This window comes from Zingiber officinale, chromosome 7B (genome assembly GCF_018446385.1).
Source record: "Zingiber officinale cultivar Zhangliang chromosome 7B, Zo_v1.1, whole genome shotgun sequence".
NCBI classification, from domain to species: domain Eukaryota; kingdom Viridiplantae; phylum Streptophyta; class Magnoliopsida; order Zingiberales; family Zingiberaceae; genus Zingiber; species Zingiber officinale.
Window position 1 is genome coordinate 52,802,603 of NC_055999.1, and position 22,509 is coordinate 52,825,111.

The following is a 22,509-nucleotide window of genomic DNA, read 5'->3' on the forward strand; positions in this document are numbered from 1 at the left end:
CTTCATGGAGGGATATAGATACCCTATGGGAATGACCTTACCTCATATCAACATGCTAAGCCTATGTGGTCCCACACCACATCGGCATATCACACTTGTTCTTAAAACCTAAGGGGAATACCTCTCACGATAAAATCTTTTCCAGCTCCCTACTCGGAGCTCCCGACTCCGAGCTCCCTAAGCGGTAACCAAGTTATTTTAGTAACCACAATAAGCAGGCATGACCCACAACCTCTATGTACACGTTCATGACTTTGGAATTAATGTCCAACTAAGCATTTGTATGGAGATTGTGGTCATAACTTATGCAAGTTTCTCTTTCATTGCATGTCTATAAATACTAATGTACATGTATCATTTGTGGATCTCTTTTCCTCTCGCAAATTTCTTTAGTTTCACTTTTACTATACCATAGTGGTTTTAGCATCAAAGGGAGGGGCTTTGCGAAATGACTTTAGCGCCCTTTGGTGTTTGCTCTAGTGTGTGCCGGTTGGACTTCATCCCCACCTTAGTGCCCACCTTTGTCCTTAGACCTTGCATCAACACTGACACCTTCACATCCAACTCAGTAGATTTCCATCATTATTTTTTAGCCGGCCTCCTCATCAACACTGCCAGTGACATCCGACTCAATAATAGATTTTCACATCATCAACCATAGTTGTATCAAGTTAGGTAAACATGCTTCCTTGATAGTAAAATGATCAGATGATCAGATTTGTGTTTCCTACACCTTTTATATATATGTATATAAACCTTCAATGTCTGCTCTTTAATCATATATATACATTCACACACCCATTGTATAAATATTTGTCCAGAAATTAATTGATCTATGAGATTCATATGTGGAGGGCTAAATTTGCCTCGAGTGCTTTATGGCCTCATGTAATGCAACGGTAGCAAGATGGTGTCATACTTTATCAAATTGATTTTGCCCCTATGCTGGACTATCTCAAGTAAAACCTTAATAAGATGCTGGCTCTTGATCCGTAAACAATTTCATCTAGTTTCTTGCTCTAACAATTGATTTTGTACACAAGGAATAAACCAATAACAAACATTTCATTCCATTATCATGTCACGAACTTCTTTAGTAACCATCTGAATAACAGTGCTTTAAATACAAAGTTGAATGTCAAGTAAAGTTTCAACCTTCAAGATTAAGTTTCAACCTTCAAGATTATTGCTGGCTAATAACGTTTCTCTTCTCTTTGTTGTAAAGGATTTGATAACATGGACAGTGTTTATGCATCACCTGATGACTTCAAGAACAAGAATGAAAAACAGAAGATAAAAGGGCTTTACTTACTTCAGTACTTTGTAGAACGCTCTCATCAAGTTGGGGTAAAAGTTGCCTAAGGGGAACGGCACTGTTGATTGACATCTAGGATATAGAAAAAAGTTTTAGAAAGTTATCCTACAATTATTATCTTTGACATTATGCAATTGTTCTAGATAAAATGTGAAGCATGGTTAAAGATGGGTGATCCTAAAGTAGTTATATGTGAAGAGGCAAAGAGAGTGCAACCAGATCTTTTGGTTGTGGGTAGTCGTGGGCTTGGACCTGTCCAAAGGTATTAGCTTTGATGAATGGATTAATTACTTTCTATGTTATTATCACTACTGTCTCATTAGTAGAATTTACAAGATCCACTACTATTTTGCTCTGTTTCTTATGAAAATTTGTCTTATCCTTTGTTTCTTTGTGTGACCAGACCACCGTGGATGTTAGCCTTAACACTGAGAGTATAAGCTCATTCCTCCTTTTGTTTTAAAATGGCGTAACCCCCATCATTTTTGACAGTACGAGATTTCCTTTTTTTTCAGATTAATTCTTGCTATATATAGTCTGTAGAGGGCGCTTGAAAATAAGTTTTAGTTTTTTCATCACACATTAGCCAAGTAATAGAGGGTGGATGCCTAGCAATTGTAGTTATCTGTAGATTGGTGATGAGTTTGAATTGGCTCATCAAGTTTTTTTTTAAAAAGCCCTTGTAATGTGGATTGCTACATTTTGCTCATTTGTATTCGCTCTAAATTTTGGAATCTCCCTGCACTTAAATATGTCCATCCAAGTTCGGTAAAATGGTGGCAAAAGGCGAATACGCTCGCCCCGGCACCCCCGCCAACTCGTCCCAGGGCCAATACGGAGGAGGATTGGTAAAATAACTTCATTAGGAGGGGTCAATAAGTAGTGGCATCCAAACTTTCTTGGGAGCAAAAGCATTTAACATCTAAAGATAACCCATTTACATGAGTATTTTGTTTTTGCATCTACAAATTGTTAGATTGAGAAGAATGCTAGAAGGGGGAACAATGTTTACAAAAATATGTTTCAAATGATTTTAGAAGGTTGTGATAATTTAAGTTAGATCAAAGAAGACTTGGTTAATAATGATAAAATAAGATAAAATTTATTTAGATATAAATGATGATATAGTAGGGGATAGAGATTAATGACGTAAAAGGATTCATATAACCAATCCCACCTAGTGAGATAAGGTTTAGTTGTTATTGTTGTTGCTAAATAATTGTCCAATGAAACTACAAGAAAAGAAAACAATGAATTTAACCTAGAACTCTTACACCCTGTTTGGAAATAACTTAAGTCATGGAATTGAATTGAATTCCATTATGAATTGAATTCCATAAGGAATTGAATTCAATTCTCATGTTTGGAATGAATTGCAACTTAAGTTATGGAATTCTTATGTTTTACCATTTTATCCTTCTCTCTTTTTTCTTTTCTTTTTTTACAAAGAAGAGAGAATGAGGGCACAATGGACATAATATGGAGAATTGAATTCCCTATCTAAATCACACATAAAGGGGTGTGATTTACTTTTGCCTTGTTTGATGGAATTGGAATTGAATTCCATATCAATTCTTAGCTAAAAAATCATTCCAAAGCATGGAATTCAATTCCAATTCTAAAAGGAATTGAATTCCATATCATTCCAAACAGGCTATTAGATTCCTACTCTATGACTTATGACTCATTACACGAGTTACTCCTCAGAAACCACTAAACTTTCTTCTTTTGGGAAACCTTCCCAAGGTAGAGACATCAAATCACAAAATTGATCTTGCGATGTAGAAAATGGGATAGTTAGAGGGGAAGGGGGTGAATAACGAATTTGCAAATAAAATGTCTAATTTCTCTTACTATGTACTTAGCAAAGACACACGTTAGCATATAAAACAAACACATAAAGAGACTCATCGTTTTACTTGGTTCACAAACTCAGGTTGCTAGTACAAGACCTATGCACATGGAGTCACTATTTTTCTCCTCTTTGGTAAAGGGCTAGAGGTGGAGAAACCTCTTGGTACATAGAACAATACAAAAGCATATAAGTGACAATAAGAGGCCTAGTGAAAGAAACAACAATTAGAATAAGGATTTTTGAGTATGGTGTTATGTCTTAGAGCCTCTGGTTCCATTTTATACCCTCCACCTCAATCTAATCACTTTGTTGACATGGCAGTGTTTTGGTCGCTTGGAGTGTGCTGAGTTCGCCGTCATCCTCATCCATGAATAGGTTTCCTTCTATCTACTGTCGATGTAGCACCCTTCCGGTTGCTTGGATCCCCGGTTAAACTGGATCCTTGATTGTCTTATTTTGATTTGTGCTCGTGTAATATAGGATCCAGTTTTGGTCACCTAGATCTAGTTTCGATCGTTTGGATCAAGTTTCAATTGCTCGGAGCTCCCAAATAGGTCCGCTTCAAACTTGTTCAAAGATGAGCATTTATTACATTCATAGGTCGAACATATCCATTCATGGAGTTCCAAGCGATTGGAACTTTTATGCAAGTCGATTGCGACTGAGTCCGCCTAAGTTGAGTTTATCCTTTATCCCGAATACTCACTCAACTCAGCTCACTAACAACTTAAGCAGTTTTCCTCTTGGTTTCTTGATGTTGTGCGAAACTGCAAGTGCACGATCGTCGTTAAGTAATAAAAATATCATCCTCTAGGACTTTGTTGTTGAATACCAGTTACGTACAAAATAGGCTATCTAGATGGAATCAAAGAAGGAATAATTGTAATAAAAAACTAAATTAAACTAGGAACACTGGATCTTTAAATGATTCTAGGAGTTTCATTTCACCACGATGAGTATTGACAATTCAACTATGATTCCCTCTCTTATGATGTGAGATTACTCTTGAAGGTGATTTATCTTCAGGTAATCGATGTTTCCTCTTGAAATACAACGACGTGTTTATCTCGACACAACTCCTATTACCATGTTAATTGAATCAAGTAAACCCATTAAACTATATGACAATTGATGCTATCTTCGATAGAATTTGAACTACTTTCATGATCAAAAACTCAAGTTCGAATTTATGGATCCAAGATTAAGGTTGATCTCTTAATCTCTAATAATTGTAATATGCTAATATATTCGCAATTGCCAACGCTTTGTTAAGCTTGCTAAAATCGAATCAAATATAATCATGACATTTTAAGAGAGAGAAATCACAAGGTCAATGTTAGCATGTCATTGGGCTACTTCTTAATTCCTGAATAAGAAAACAACTCCATAACGTTAGAGATACAAGCCATCTTGTAGCTTCTTTTAATGTCTTTGATACAACCTTCTCTTTCGTCTCGTGTCACCATCTCCTCTAAACCGCCGCTCCTTTCTTCCTTTTATAGTTTCAAAACCCTAACAAAGTTTCCTAAAAATTATGGTAAAACCTAATAGAATTTCCTAAAAATTAGGGGTGCCTGACATAATTTTCTTTAAAAAGGGGCGACACCGTCTTGAAACCCTAACGATCCATGATTATGGTAGCTACCACAAGCTGCCTGTAGATCGTTCTGCCTTGAGTTTCACTTCACTTCAGTATGAACCACGACCGTGGTGGCTACCACGGGCTGACCATGGTTCTTGATTCGTGTCTCAATTTGATGCTCAACGATTGTCTCTTCTTCACGGATGATCCACGACCGTGGTGGCTACCATTGGTTGGTTGTGGATCATTATGCCATGTGTATCTTCAAACTTTACGTCTTCAAGTATGCTCCAAGGCCAAGATCTCTGCTTTTTGTCAATATAAAACACAAACCGCAGTCTTCCAAACTAAAAAGATGAAATGAATGCAAACACTAGAAGTTTACACAAAATATGCTCGTCTAATGCAACAAATATATACTAAATAAGACAAAAAAAACATATGCATGATTTACACACACCATTTTTGATACACTGAGCCCTTTTGCTTACACCTCGTGTGTCCTTCGTGCTCCACCATAGTACTCTTCCGTCAAGCATCTTGTCCCTCGGGTGCACTGAGTCCGTTAGTTCCTTTCCCATGTCATATTTCTTGTGTGCTCCCTAACCTTGTTCTTCCGATCCCTCGGGTGCCACACACCACCCTTCGTCCCTTGTTTCCTTTTATAGTTTCAGAACCCTAATAGAGTTTCTTAAAAATTAAGGCAAATCCTAACGAAATTTTCTAAAAAAATAGGGGCGTCTAACATAATTTCTTAAAAAACAAGGGCAGCGTCTCAATTTGTTTCAATTGAAACAAAGTATCATATTTAGAAAACTCTAACAGAGTTGTATGAAAGTATCCATATTTAGAAAGCATCTTGATACTTTCATATAACTATATTACATACCTCACTTATAGTTTCAATTTCTAATGATGATGCTCCCCCTTTCACCGTTTGCTCCCTTGGCTTTCATCAGATGAGTTCGTCCTGCTTTTGTGCTTTGATTGTTCTTCTAGATCTTCTAAGGACGACATGTCACTCCATGTCGCCTTTAGATTTTGGACCTTCGATTTTGATTGCACCTTTTCTTTTCCCTTCTTGAGTTTTGGGCTTTTGTCCATTATATGACCTCCTTCATCACATTCGTAGTAGCTTATGTTGGTGCAGGGTGCACCAGAATCAAACTTGAGTTTTGATGTTATCAAAGTTCAAGTTAAGTTTTGTTGTAATATGATGATTTGACTAAATGTGCAGACTTTTTACTCAACCGGGAAAACCCTAGTTGCGGCTAGGCGGTAAAGTCCAAACAGGTCTGGAGGACCCAATGTTTAATAGGTAGGTTAAGGTAAGCAATTGGAGTGGAGCGACGGGGAGGTCGTGTCCGAGGAAGGGACAAACCTTAGTCACTGATCCAATTGAAGAAACCAACGGAGATTTCTAAGTTGAGATCAGGACAACCCTAGCTGTTATACTTATGCATATTTATTATTTATTATCTAATTCTGTTTTACAGGATCAATATCTATTATCTAATTCAGTGTTGCAAGATCATATGACCCCTTGAACTTCAAAGGGTTGTAACTTTTGACTTAGAACTCGGAATCAGACTGTCAGCGGCCACACGCCCACAACTCAGAGATATTCATTTGAATAAGGGTTCCGTCAACTGAACAGGAGGTTTAGTCAACTGATCAGGGGCATTTTATCAGTCGACCGAATGGAGGTTCGGTCGACTGAACAGGACCGGAAATAGATCAGGATTGCAAACATGGTATCATCGCATGATTGGTTGACCGAAACTGCGGATTGATCGACCGAACCTAAAATGGAAATGATAGGAGATCATATCGAATCTTGCTAGAATGGAAATTCAGGGGATCGGTCAACCGATAAAGTTGATCAGTCAACCGAACCATAAATGCTCATAAATGCGCGAAGATCAGATCTCAGCGAAGAAGGAAAGCAAGGTGTTCAGTCGACCGATAGGAGGATCAGTTAACAGAAAGGATCAACAATCAAATAATTTTTCAATCGACCGAACGAGACTTATAAAAGGGGTGCTCGAGGTTCGAGTCGAAGTAACTCTGCCATCTGTTCTGAATCAGTTCTTTGTTCGTGCTCCTGCTATTCTGTGCTCTATCTTGACAAGTAAACTGCTCTATCAAGAAGTACCGATGAGCTTCGCTTCTCTTTGTTGGTATATTTTTTATTAGCTTGCCTTACTTTAATTTCAAGAAGATAGTAGTGTGTTACTATCTTCTAGTTGCATTGTACGAATTGTTTCTTTCCGAAAATTTTGGAAAGAAAAGTTATAGTGAATTGCCCAATGGTGCGATCAAGGATCGCAGGTAGTAGGAGTCAACATAGGCTCCAAACCAAGTAATCACCTGAATCACTTGTTTTTCTTTTGATATCTTATTTTCAACTATTTTACTTTGATATTTGTTTTGCAAATCGATACGAAAAGTAAAGTTTTTAACGAGCGATATTCAACCCCCCTATCACTTCATCTCGATCTATCAGTTTACTTGTCTCCTACCAAACTTGTTAAAATTTAATTTTTTAAAAAATATTCTACTTACCAAGTAGGCTTGCTGATCGCTATCCATCGATGAGTCTAAATTAAACCCCTTTTGCTATGCTGCTAGGACTATATTATGATTTGTATTTCCTTCTTTATTTACTAAACTTGCAACTCTGAAATTCACACAATTCTATAGTTGTAAAAAATTCATCTAGCATACGTACCTCTAAATTTTTGGATATATAAAACAAGTCGATTATCAATGCCCATTGTGTCGTTCTTGGGAATACAGTAATTGCGCTCCATAGGATGTCCCGATTCGTCATTATTTCTCCAAGATTATCTAATCCTTTCAAGATCTCATTGAGTCACTGGTTCTTTTTTTAGTTAGAGGTGGCTAAGTTGGCTTTTTAGTAAGCGACGAGCGTGATGAGGAGGCCCCCTCCCCTTTTATAATGTTGGGGTGGTAGGAGCTCAACGGTGTAAATTCCGTGCATTGAATAGGCAACACACTCGTGTTCAAAGCTCGCGATCGGATGAACTACATCGCAACCTCTTGTTCGAAGTGATGTCGGCCACGATGACTGCCTCTGATGTTGGATCAAACTAATGCCTTAGTTCTTGTGTAACTGTAATGTGGCTCATCGGTTAATGACAGCCAATTCCAAAGTGACAACCTTGCCAATAGTTACGTTTGACCCCACTCATGCTTGACGATCGCCACTTGATGAAGGACATCCTCGCTCTGCTCGTATGCAGTATGGGGACATCCCTTCTCAACTAGCATGCATTATAAGAACATCCTAACTGGGAACATCCTTGCTCAGCCAACACACACTATGGGAACATCCCCGCTTAGCCAGCATACACTATGTGAACATCCTTGATGGGGAGCATCTCTGTTTAGAGATCCAATGTGATATGGGAACATCCCCGTGCTCCTTACAGAGCATCTGCCTTCTCTTCCGATAGTCACTACTAAGTTTAGTTGGCAAATATGGCAACTGTCGATAATCGCTATTGGGTTGCTTGGTTCTTAACCCCCAAGGTTAGTACATCCAATGCCTATATATGGGAGGCTGGCTCCCGTCCATTAGCGTATCTCCTTTCCAGAACTTTTCAGAGGCGGAAAAATCTCTTACAAATTTAATGCACAAGCACAAATATAAAATATTAAAGCATAGCCTGTAATACAAACAAACTTGTCGATGTCGATCCGGAAGCCCTGAGGACCTCCCACTCCTAGCGCTTCCCCAGTCATATGAGCAGAGTCTTGTCATCTTTTGAGCATAGAGTCAGAGAGTCGAATGGAAAGATTGTCGTTTTGAAAGTCGTGCTCGGGGTTTCTTTTATAGCATTTTTTCGGTCTATTGATCCCCGAGATCGGTCTACCATCCTGGTTAAATTTGATCTCTATGATCTGGATCTTGTCGTTATCAGATTGATCGGTCTACAAAAAAATCTTTTTCGGTCTACTAAACTAGGCTACCTCCCTAACCCGAGTGCAGACTCGAACCTGGTTAACTGAAACCAATCGGTCTATTGATCCTTGGGATCGGTCTACCGATCCTTGGGATTGGCTGATCGAATCAGTTTGAGTTCGGTTCAACCTAAGTTAAGTTCGATTCACCCTGGACTTGGTCCGACTGCTTTTGATTGCGTTTGCCTGCTTTTTGTTTTGCTTCCCATTCCAGGTTCTTGCAAAACAACATTCAAATACAACAAAGCATGCAGACCTAAACCTGTAAGTCTTACCTGACCTACTAGGTTTACTTTTTTGCTTGGAGTTCACTCCTCCAAGATTTTACCACCTAAGGATCACTTCCTTAGGATCAAGCCTAACTACTATGCTTCTTGCTTGGAGTTCCTCCAAGACTTCACCAGCTAAGGTTTTACTCCCTTAGGATCTCACCACCTAAGTACATTCCTTGAGATCTCACCACCTAAGGTACACTCCTTTAGGATCAAGCCTGCCAAACATCTTGCTTGGACTTGCCACTTGCCGAACATCAAGTCATCCTTGATCGCCTGGACTTTCCCTTGCTTAACATTCTGCTTGGACTTTTCCTTGCCAAGCATCTGGTCACCCTTGATCTGTTTGAATTTTTCCTTACTAGACTTAGCTCACTTTCAAACATCGGTCCTCTTTAAATCAACTTTTGGTCAAATTTGATCGGACATAAGTATATTGTCAAATATTAAAATTCTGGAGGCTGATTGCACTAACAATATCTATTAAGTCAATATTATCACCCCTTGCTCGACGTATCTCATGATTTGGGGCGACGAACTGTGGCCCACGTGGAGGCCCGGATGACCATGGGTATAAGAAGGTAGGTGACTCCAAGAAAAAGGTATGCCTTTATGTGCGTGCTTTATTTCTCTACTCTTGATTCTCTTTGTTGGGGAGCTGACTTAGCATTGGAGGGGTTCCGTTGGCCATCGCAAGCCCTCTAACTGGTGTTAACGTGCAAATGTCAGGGCGACTGAGACGCAAAGACGACCATCTCTAGCATTCAGGATCCATTGCTAGGAGAGCACATCACTACTGTTGACTTTGTTCTTTTATCATTGAGTTGACTAATTCTAATTTGTTCTATTTTAATAGTATAATAATTCAAATTTAAATATTAGACGATTGGCAATGTAAACTCTGAATAGAAAAATCTCATCAAAATCTCAATGTAGATTAGTCGTCCATTACTTAAATCACCACTTAGTCATCTGTCAACTGGTCTGTTGACTTTGTCCTTGAAATAATTGTTTCGTGGCCAAGTAATTGTTTATGTGAGAAAACTCTCACTCGTCACCTGCTAGAAGTTTATCTCTTGGACTTTTCTTTTGTCTAGTATCTGGTCCATTTGACCTTTCAGAACTCCACCTGCCAATACCTGGTGGACTTCAATTTTTTGCCTACACCGGAGGGACTTTTCTTGCCAAATATCTGGGTCAACTTCTGTTAGTCTTTCACATTGCAGCTTCAATGCATGTCAAGATAAATCTACATCTACACATTTGACATGAAGTATTAGTCCGAACATTTGGTGCCTGCTTGCACCGACAAAGATAACTGATTTAGAGGTCTGCCTTTGATCAAATCTGTTTCATGTACAAAATCATTAAAATTTTTGAATGAGTTTGAACTATCATTGCATTATACTACAGTCAACTCCCTGAGACCCATTGCCACCGGGAAAGAGACTGATGAAGTCTTCTCGATAGTGCATTTGTTGATATACATTCTCTTCTAATTTTTGAAATCTCCGGTCAGTTCTGTTTAGAGGGAAACTTGTCCATTGAAGGTCAGCATAATTCTTTCTCAGTTTTTGAACGGTACATAATTTTTGAACGGTACATATGCATATATCAAAATAAATGTACAAGCACTATGCGCCTATTAAGCGATAGATATGTATCTGGATCTTGAGGAAGATCCTCTCTACATTGGGCTCCTCACCCTCAAAACGACATCGGTTCCTAGCTTGCCACAAAAGAAAAACCATACAAGTGATGACAAGGTATCGTGCCTTGGTTAGGCGGCCCTTGCCACAGTACAATCTTGGGAGCACCTAAAATAGTTGCATTGCCGTGCTGATCTCATGCCAAATCCCAAGACAGGTCCGCACCTTGTCCCAAATCAGTTTACTCACGGGGCACCGAAAGAAAACATGCGGGTTGGACTCATCCTCATGTTTGCACAGCCGACACACCTTACACTGCTCATATGGCATCTGATCTGTAGTCCGCAGCCTACCATGCACCAATAGCCAGCAGATGAAACAATGATTGGGCAGTAGGAAAGGTTTCCAGACCATCTTGACCCATTGCTGTCAGGCACCTCGTGGTTGGAAGAAATCATATGCTTTGGCAGCCCCTTGCTTCTCCGCAACAAACCATTCGATAAATTTCATGTTAACTGCATCATGGCCTCCGGCTTGCTGCACCATTTGGTCTCGAATCTGTAGGAGACGCTTTATCAAAGGTGAATCTGAATGCTTACTCCGCCAATGCCACAAATCGACTTGTCGGAAGTATTGATGATAGATCCACCGCACTCATAGTGAGTCTTTCTTGTGTTGTATGTTCTATAGTGTCAGCAAAGAAGTGCAGAATTCCATGACGATAAATCTCTGACTCCATACCCCCCATCCTCCTCTGAAAGGCATATAGATGCCCAAGAGATTGGGGGATGTTTTGTCGACCAAACAAAGGATCTACAAATACCGTACAACTTGTCAATGACTCCACATGGTATAGGAAGGATCAATAACCAAAAGCATTCAACTCCTTAGAGAACCAACCTGACCAACTCCAGCTTGTCCGCATAAGATAAAGAATGCTTTGGCCATGAGGTTAATTTCTTGACCACCGCATCAGTGAGAGGCCTGTAGTTTGTGATACAAAGCTTTCCTGCTGCCAAAGGGATGCCTAGATAGCGAAACACAAAGGAAGTTTCTTGAAAACCTGTGAGCCTCAAGAGTTCAGCTCGCGCCCTGTGATCCACCCCTGCAAAATTCTTTCTCATACATGACTTGTCCTTTGTTCTCATGAGTGTGCTATTAGTCGAAATGGCATTAATGATTTGCTTGGTGACCAGCATTTTTCAAAGCCCCTTCAAAGTTTCTATTTCACTCAAAGCTGTTCCTTGAGAAAAAAATCCATTGAAGATTTTAATTCTAAAGGAATTTTGAACTTCCACTGCAATGTATTTAAATAAACTCTTTCCTCTGCTGTGTGAATGTGCTGATGAAGAGGCTGAAAAATATGTTTAATTGATAAAATAGGATTCTTCCAGCTCAGTTTGATGCTAACATCGCTCATTAACAGCAGCATGTACACTGTATTTTTGGTAACTATTTAGAGTCAGTTACATATCTCACTTCCTTTACCTTCTTCTTTCTGCATTTATAATCCTCAAATTAATTAAGTCTATTTAGAGTCAGTTATATACATCTTACTTTATTTACCTTTTTCTAGCTGCATTTATAATTTATAATCCATAAATTAATTAAGTCATTTTTTTTGTATTAATGCATATTGTTTGTCTCTTTATCACTTACATCTAGCACTCTTACTATTTTCGTCTCTTTTACATACATATTAGTTACATATATTATATTAACTAGTAGTTTAACTCTTCTAGAATCACGTTTGATAAATGTACATATTTTTGAATAAAATTGAGTTGAAGCTGGGGAAAAAAATTCATTTTTATTTTATTTCACAATGCTTTATATTTTTTGAAGGAATTATATGATTTATTTATTACATTTTGCATTTCACTTCAGCTCACCTTGTTATAGTTGGTTCAACATTGAGGTTTCCATCTGAAAATAACAAGATATGCTATTATGGTGTTAAGGATAAGGAACAATATTCAGAGTAAAAAAGATTATTAACCTCCATATTTATGCTTATGTTTTCGATGTGATATATTCCATATCTGTCGATTATTGACTCATTACGACCTCTTTTCAGGGTTTTTGTTGGGGCGGTGAGTGAGTTGTGTCAAGCATGCAGATTGCCCAGTGGTAACCATCAAAAGGAATGCTGAGGATTCTCCAAATGACCCTGTTTATGATTAGATTTAAGTAGTGTACTAGATCCATGCGATATTGTGTGAAACGAACATGTTTGAGCAGCACCAACATCGCTTTGATGCATGCCTTTGAGCCGTCTGTGTGCTGCGGTATGATAAATAAAGATAATATATGGAGTTTAATTATAAGTGAATATTTTTTTTAGAAGTTTACAATGATAGAAATTTTAGAGAAGTTTTTTCAAGTAAACATACTAATCAAGCTAAAATTCAATATTGATAAGTTCAATGAGATGCGTACCCATGATTTTTTTTAAGCTACTGAATTTTTCTTCCATGAGCTATTCCAATTCAAAATAAAAATAATATTCCACAAGCATAATAAAAGATGTTAATGCAGTAGGTTTAACGGGAAATTGCTTGCAGACTTAAACATTCACATTTAATATTCCCGTCGGTATAAATTTGTTTTTGATACTTGATCAAATTAATTTATTTGTTTCAGCTCTCTAATCCCGATAAAATTATCATATTGCCCTTGTTTGAATTTAAAATGCACAATTATTCCTTTCTCCTCTCAACGTTTGATGTATCATTTCGTGACACTGTTCCTTTCTCTCCTAATATCTGACGCATCACTTCGCGACTCCAAACCTCGGTGATGCACTCTTCTACGACTCCAAAACTCGACGACGCACTTTGCCTTCGTAACTCCAAACCATTGGCAACACACTCCTTGGCTTCGTCCTTAAACCATCTCCATCGACGTTGAAGGCAAAAATCAGATAGATGACAAAACTCGATTAAACCATCTTAAACTCTTAAATCATCGGTAAGTAAAATTTGTGTGCCCTAGATTTCGATTAATTTGTTATTTCTCTGTGAAAAATTGAAGCTTTAGTTCATGGGTGTTTTAATTCATGTGTATTTTTGATTTTGTGAAGTTGAGGTTCAATGAAATTATGTTTAGGTGTCTGCAATATAATTTTATGAATGAGTTTGTATTGCATCTTCTTCAATTAAATGAATATGAGATATGTGTAAATTTTATAGTACTTATCAATAAACTGAGTAATGTACTTAATTTAAGCACTTTGATGACCAAAATCTATAGGATTATACTTTAAAATATTAATGGGTAAATTGTTATAATTATTGGTGTTGTCCATTCCGCTGGCTTCAATAAAATTAGTTTTGATGTTTGAATTACATTTTATGAGTGTGTTTGTGTTTTATCTTCTTCAATTGAAGAATTAAAAGATATATGTTGATTTTGGGTATTGATTATCAATACACTGAATAATATACTCAATTTAAGCACTTTGATGTCCAAAATATTTAAGGTTTTTATTTTAGGGTATGAATGAGTAAATAATTTAAATGTTTGATGTTGTCCAATCTGCTAGCTAGAATAAAATTAGTTTTGATGTTCGAATTATAATTTTATGACTGTGTTTGTATTTTATCTTCTTCAATTAAAGAATTGAAAGATATGTGTTACTTTTGTGTTTTGATTAGTAAAAAATTGAATAATATACTCATTTTAAGGGCTTTAATGCCCATATTTTTCATGATTATACTTTATGGTATAAATTATAAATTATTCTTGTTGTTTGAGTATGATTGATTTTGGTAGTTTGAATAAAAATAGGTTTTGGATTGTTCTAATTGCAACATGTTTTATGAATGTGTTTGTATTTTATCTTCTTCAATTGAATGATTGAATGAGATATATGGTTGTTGTGTAGTAATTATCAATAAATTGAATAATATATTCAATTTAAGTGCTTTGATGCCTATATTTTCCATGAATTATAGTTTATGGTATGAATTGTTAAATAATTTATTTTTATGCAGAAATGGGAAAGAAAACCAGAGCTATTAAAATAAGGGAGGTTAAGGAGAAATATGTGGAGAAGACCAAGAGCAAAAGCAGCAAACAATCATGTTCGCATTATCCACCAGCATATTTCAAAGCTGTGTTGGATGAAGTGTTACCCAATTTGGGTAATAAGCAAAAGGAGAGGATCAAAAGCACTCTACTTGCTCCATGGCTCGATATTCCTGAGATGTCAATTAGTAGTACCAGATTAGATTTAGTATTAAATAGATTTCAGCAATCTTCGCGTTCTTTCTGGTTTGGTGATACATTATAGTTCCATTCACATCGACCGAGTTTTGTATCATTCTTGGTTTGACCCATGCGGGGCAACCTATTGATTTGGATGCCAACATGGAGTCCAAATTTGTGGCTCAGTTATTTGGTGGAAAAGTCGGCAATGTAAATAGAACTAAATTCATGATAAAATGCTTGTATTAGCTGGATTAGAGAAGGATTCTGAAGTCGATGATTTTGTTAGGATGTTTATTTGTTTTCTATTTAACTGTGTTAGTTTTCTTGTTGGTAACTATTTCACTCCTCGATTTATTATGCCCTACATTAATAACCTAACGAAGTTCTTTGATTACTCGTGGGGAGATGCAACACATAGATTTTTGTGTCACCAACTTATTTTACATACAATCAGTAATGACAATAGGCTGGAAGGAAGCAAAAAGTCTTTAGATGGTTGTGTTATTGGCCTAATGGTGAGTTTTTTTAAAATTTTTGAAGTACGATTGTGATATATTTTATATTATTTTAATAATATATTTTTATATTCAGGTCTGGTTATATGAAAGCATACCTTCATTTGGACATGCACGGTCTTTATGGTGTTTCCCCCGGCCGTTTCGTTGGGAAAGGAGTAAGATTTCCATCCAACGTGATGCCGCCGAGAGATTATTTACCAGCATTTATTTCAGTAGTGTAAGTTGCTATGTTTTTTGTATGTTTTTTCTAAATATGATTGTATAAGTGATATTTTGTTTATAATTATGAAAAGGTGTTGGATATAGAACCATTTTCAGATGAGGAGATTCTATTAAGTGGCAAACAAGAAAGTTCTTTGGTAAATATAAAAATAATGAAATTATTTATGTTAAATAATGATAATAAGATATTTTTTGACCACATTATTCTTATTTTGATGATAAAAGCATTGTGTGAGATATCATGAATTAACTAATAAAAAGATGATGATTGAACCAAGCAGTGAAGAAAAAAGTAATGATGATGTGGAGGCAGAACTAGTTGGTGAAAAAATAGGTGGTGAGAAGGAAAATTTTAATTTTGAAGAGAAAAAGAATGTTGAAGTTGAAGTCGATGGTGAGACTGAACTTGCTGGGTTATTTGAGTTGAATGTGAAAGTGAATGAAGATGTAACTCCTAACTTGGATGATAATGTTGATTTGATGGTACAAGATGTTATTTCTCAATTGAATAAAGAAAATACTAGATTGCTAGGATCTGATGGTGATAGATTGGAAGTAGAAAAGAATAGTAGTTCAAGTGAAGAGCATGTTTCAGGTAGTGACGTTGCTATTTCAAAAATAGAGAAGATCAATCTTTTTCAATCTTCTATTATGGATATTATAAGGAATAAGGCTGATCGTGTGGTGAAAAGAAAGGCATCAATGTTTGTGACTCCCCCAACTCAACACCAAAACACAGGAGGAAGGGAATAAAACAACAGGTAGATGGAGCATAACCTAGAATGATTATTTTGAAGTCTAATAGTTTTTGTATGCTATTATTATATATTGTTGCTAAACATGTATGAATTTTAACTTATATTACTAAATATATTGTCATATAGATAAAATTCATCGTAGATGTTGCGAAAGATGGCAAGAGTCCTGCCAAGAATAAAATGGATGCTTATAAAGGGAGAAGTGATTTCTATGGCCATGAAGAAGGATCAGAAGAAGAGAGAAAGATGTTGACACAATTTCTGTCTAGGGATGAATTGGAGCAAGTTTAATTTGTATATATTAAATTTTGTCTTAACACTTCTTTCTCAATATTTGTAATGAAAATAATTTTTTTTTCTATCTAATGTTGTCATTTGGCAAGATGACTTCTTGAGCCTGACTGGACCTATATTCTGTCCTTTTTTGTTTGGTAAGTTTGTTGATAGTCAAATCATAAATGTTTACATGAGGATTATGAAAAAACAGAGTCAGTCTTATGGATTTGAGATATACTGTATGGACACTACTGTGCAGGTTCGTAGCATAGTTGATATTTGATTATACTTTTTATTAGATTAAGATGGATTAAGATAACATTTGTACTCTTGTTTTAAATATCTAGCAAGAAGTGTTGCTGCATTTGGAGGTATATGGTAAATACAAGCAGTTACAGAACATGAAATACAAACCTTTTCTTGCTAGGTTGACATCGACCACCAGGGGAAGACTACAGGATCTAAATGAAGATATATTTACAAGATGTAGATATATAATTTTCCCTATTAATGACAGGTGGCATTGGTATCCATTGGTTTTTAAAGTATTTGAAGGAAAATTCAAACTATAGAATTCAAACCATGATTCCTTTTCAGTTGGGATAGCCAGAGTATATATGAGTTTGATAATATTCTACTCAAATAAGTCTTAAGATCGAGTATTAAAGAATTTCCTATTTTGTAGGTATAATTTTTAGCTGATTGCATTGCTCATATTTCAGGTTTCACCATAGGCAATCAGGAGGTGATTAGAGCAGATTGTCGTCATCAAGGTGCCACTTTAGATTGTGGTATCTATGCCTGCATGTGGGTCGAGTGTCTATCCCTGACACTGATGATTTTTGGAGGTTTGCTAATGACATGAAGATGAATAATTATCGGACACATGTTGCATCAATGATATTATCAGATGATAATAGATTGTTGAAAAAAATATTTGACTAATTTTTCTTGTCCTCTAGGTTGTTTATAGAAAAATAAATGTGATGGCTAATTTTTCTCATACTATTGGTTTTTATATTGTAATGATGATAGATATATGATTTTTATTCTATAGAAATTATGTTGAGTGATGACAACCTGAGTACACAATTTATAGGTACAAAAGATCAAAAATTCAATATACCTCCTCCAAAATTCAGGATAAATTATACTTAAATCTAGTATATTTTGTAGTCAATTTAGCACTATCTACAATAGGTCGATCAATAACTTGGGGCACTATTGCTTGAAATATTTTTAAGAGATATCATTGATCATAATGGTACATAATGGTCAATGATGACACTATTAATTAGATACAAAAATATAGGTACAAAAAGTCCAAATCATGTATACTTCCCTCTAATCCAGCACAATGTTTACTAAATCTAGTATAATTCCTATCAAAATGAGCACTATCTATAATAGGACTATCAAAACTTGTTAGAGTTGTGTGACAAATTATAGGTACAAAAAGTCCAAAATCAGATATACTTCCCTCTAAATCCAGTACAATATTTACTAAATCTAGTATAATTCCTATCAAAATGAAAATCAAACCTTGTTAGAGCCGTGTGACAAAATATAGGTATAAAAAAAATCCAAAATTAGGTATACTTCCCTCTAAATCTTGCACAATGTTGACTAAATCTTGTATAATTCCTATCAAATGAGCACTATCTATAATAGGACTATCAAAACTTATTAGAGCCGTGTGATAAAATATATGTACAAAAAAAATCTAAAATCAAGTATACTTCCCTCTAAATCTAGCACAATGTTTATTAAATTTAGTATAATTCCTATCAAAATGAGCACTATCTAAATAGATCAAAACTTGTTAGAGTTAATTTATATCAAAATGAGCACTATATACTACTTTATTATGGTAGAAATTCATGTATAAACCACTTTATTAGTATAAAGTACATATAAATCCATAAAATATCCAAATTCATGTATAAATATAGTATAAGATACATAATCCACTTTATTAGGTACAATTTAACCAAAAATGTTAACATAAATATGGACAAATCAATATAAGAGTTAATACTTCATAAGTAGCAGAGGAAAATGTATGTGATATTCACATGATGTGATATACGCTCATAACCAAATTCTAGAAGAGGATAATGTTATGAGTTATTTTGGCCATATCACCTTGTGTACATACTTGATCATATAGTATGAATTTAACTTATTTCTTGTAGAAATTCATAAATCCACTTTATTAGTATAAGGTACATATAAATCCACAAAATATCCAAATTAATGTATAAATATAGGATAAGGTACATAATCCATTTTATTAGGTACAATTTAACTAAAATAAAGTATATATGTACACAATTGTAGTACAATTTGTAAAATATCGATTACAACTGGATACAATATAAGCATTAATTAGGATGTTGTGGAATCTATTACTTCGCATTTATTGTGGTCAATAGCCTTGCTTCGAATGATTATTTCCATTAGTAGGGCAAAAGTCATATTAACATAAATATGAACGAACTGATATGAGAATCAATACTTCATAAGTAGAAGAGGAAAATGTGTGTGATATTCACATGATGTGATATACATCCATAACCAAATTCTAGAAGCGGGATAATGCTTGTAAGTTGTTTTGACCATATCACCTTGTGTACATACTTGATCATATAATATGGATTCAACTTATTTCTTATAGAAATTCATGTATAAATCCACTTTATTAGTATAAGGTACATATAAATCCACAAAATATCCAAATTCATGTATAAATGTAGTATAAGGTATATTTTCCACTTTATTAGGTATAATTTAACCTAAATAAAGTATATATGTACACAATTGTAGTACAATTTGTAAAATATTAGTTACAATTGGACGCAATATAGGCATTAATTAGGATGTTATGGAACCTACTACTTCACATTTAGTGTGGTCAATAGCATCGCTAGGGATGATTATTTCCATCAGTAGGGCAAAAGTCATATTAACATAAATATGGACGAACTAATATGAGAGTCAATACTTCATAAGTAGAAGAGAAAATTGTATGTAATAGTCACATGATGTGGAACAAACCAAATTTCCTCATTTTGAGTCCCAAAAGTAATTTAACAATATTTAAAATGCTATAGAAATATTCTAGAGATTTTTAAAAAATTTTAGAGTATTTTTATGTAATTTTTGGAGGTCGTTTGGTATTTTTACTAAACGAAAGAAGTTTCGACAAAAATAATGTCCAAGCCGAGATTCGACCCCGTGACCTCTGACCCGATCAAAACGCAACTTACCAAGTGTGCCAATGAGTGATGTTGATCAAAAAAGGGACGATATATATTTAAAGGGTAGTTGATAATAGAAATAGTTAGTTATTAAGGGAGAGCTTAGTTTAATCCCCGTGACCTAAACCTAAACCTTTCCTCTCCTTTTCTCTCCCAATGGCGTTTTCTTCTCTCGGGCGAAATCCGCAGCAGGAGCTAGGGCTACTCCGGCGGCCGGTTGAGGAGGTTTTCCGAGAGCCATTCACATCATTGAGATCACCTCGTCGAGGAGAGCACGTAGAGGTGAGGAAGTGGCCAAGATCTTCACTTATCCGAACCCTAGAAGTCTTCTTCCCTTCCGTTGTGAGTCCAAGAAACTATGGTAAGTAGCTTCTCACCTGCGGTAGGAGTGGTTTTTAGATTTTGCTTCTCCTTGTTTTTAAATCGTGTAGTGAAGGTTGTTATTTGGAATTTTCTGCCGTGTACCTCAAATGGGCAGCAAGTTCAACTTGAATTTATGCAAAAATAGGGACACGAACAGCTTCATTTGGAGCTTAGAACAACCCCATTCCTTTTGCATTTCTGCGGGCATGAACCAAGCCATTTGGAGCTTACGGATTGGGTTTGTTTTTGGTAATTGCAGTAGGCAATTAGACGGGAACAATACATTTAGCAGTGTTGTTTTGTTGTTCACTAAGTGCAGAATTTTCTTAAGCATCTTGTTCTTTAGCAGTGCAATTTTCTTTTCATTCAGTGCAGTTATATTCCATTGAATGCAGATTTTCATTAAGAGCATGTGTGTAAGTATTTCATCTTATGTTAGCTTTGCAGATTTTAGTTTATATGCAATTAACTGGACATGAACAGCATGTGTTTAGTATATCACGTGTTAGTTTTGATAGCAGCAGAAACTCTGTTGTTTCCTTTCCTTATGCTTTGTATTGGCAGAAGGCTTGTACCAAACGTGAATTGCTTCTTATTCCACTGCCTTCTTGTTCCAAGCATGCAACTTAGATTTTCTGTTAATTAGAATAACATGAGCAGCTATATATATGTTATTTATTTCAAGCATTCAGAATTAAGTTTCTTGCCACCTGAATATGCATGATCAGATTCCATTTTCTATTTCGTTGCTATAGGTTTGAGCATGAGCAGTATTGAATCTTATTTCCATTTCTTTGCTATGGATTTGAGCATGAGCAGTATTGAATTATAATGTTTTCTTTGCTATTAGAATAACATGAACAGCCTTAGGTTCGGTTTATCTTGAAGCTTGCTGCCATGAAACCAAATTTAGTATGTTTAGATTTGGAAATGAGAGCATGTAACATCTTAGTATTTGATTTTCTCCTTGCTGCCATGTGTAGGAAAAACCCTCTAAATGAGGATGTGGTAAAATGGTTTTGTGCCTAGTAGACCTTTAGAGACTTATGGGTTGTTAAACATACTGTATAGAACTCTCACCTTAGTTGGTTCTAGGATGAGGTTTAATTAGTTTTATGTGAGCAACATATGTATGTTCAGTTAATCGATTATTGTTTTTAGTTCTTTTTAGTATGAGATAGTTCTATGCTTTTAGGTTGCTTGTGACCTTAAACAGATTCAGTCTTGTTGGTTTAGCATTGGAATAGCTAGAGATTATTGAGTAGCATGCATTCTTTGCTCTCTTTCTTTTATCTCTATTGTAGCAAGATTTAAGGTTTTAATTCCAACAAGTTTTAGATTTAGTTTAAGCTCGTATGGTATGCAGACTTTTATAAGTATTGCTTGCAGATTTTGATAAGTATTGTATGCAGAACTCCAATCTTAGAACAGATTTTTATTAAGCTTAATATGCAGAATTTTATTAGCATAGTAGGCAGATTTTTGGTTTAAGCATTTCAAAGTTAGAATTTGCTTAAACATTTCAGTTCTTTTTAAAGAAGTATTCTTTTAGAAGATCCCAAAGTCAAGACTTTAGGGATTTTGACACACAAGGTGCTTATTAAAATGCCAAGGCATTTAAAGAAGAAGTAATTAAGATAATAAGATATTTTACTTTGAAGAGGCTAGTACCCGACTTCCGAAGTTATCGTTAAACAAATCCAGGTGTCCAATTCCGAGGTCTTGGCCCTGGTAGACCGAGGTATGCTCTTTTAGGATTGGTGGCTCGCTACCCCAACCTATTAGGGAGCACGCATAAGATGGTAATACGCTTGGGCCCAAGAGAAGTTGATTACTATTTTGAAGTATTATAAGTATAAGCTTTTGAACAAGTAAAATAAGTTTCACATAAGTATAAAAGTATAAAAGAATAAGTTTTAAACAAGTGAGATAAAAGAATAAGTTTAGAACAAATGAAATAAGTTTCACTTTGTTTTAAAATCAGTAAGTTTAACTTTCTTTTGTGCTAGCATATTATTTAGATTAGCTTACTGTTATTTGCTATTAGAAGAGCATGAGCAGCTTTACATGTTTAGCATTTCAGTATGTTTGATTCCTTTGCTATTAGAGGAGCACGAGTAGCTTTACCTGTTTAGCATTTCAGCCTGTTTGATTCTTTTACCATTAGATGAGCATGAGTAGTCTTCAGTAAGCATTCAGTTAGTTCATGTTATAGATATATGTACATGAATATCGAGATT

General features: G+C 35.6%; 1 pseudogene; it reads left to right on the plus strand.

Annotated features, from left to right (window-relative positions):
• Positions 1-448: 448 nt before the first annotated feature.
• LOC122004342 lies at positions 449-13,003 on the plus strand (annotated as a pseudogene).
• Positions 13,004-22,509: the final 9,506 nt, after the last annotated feature.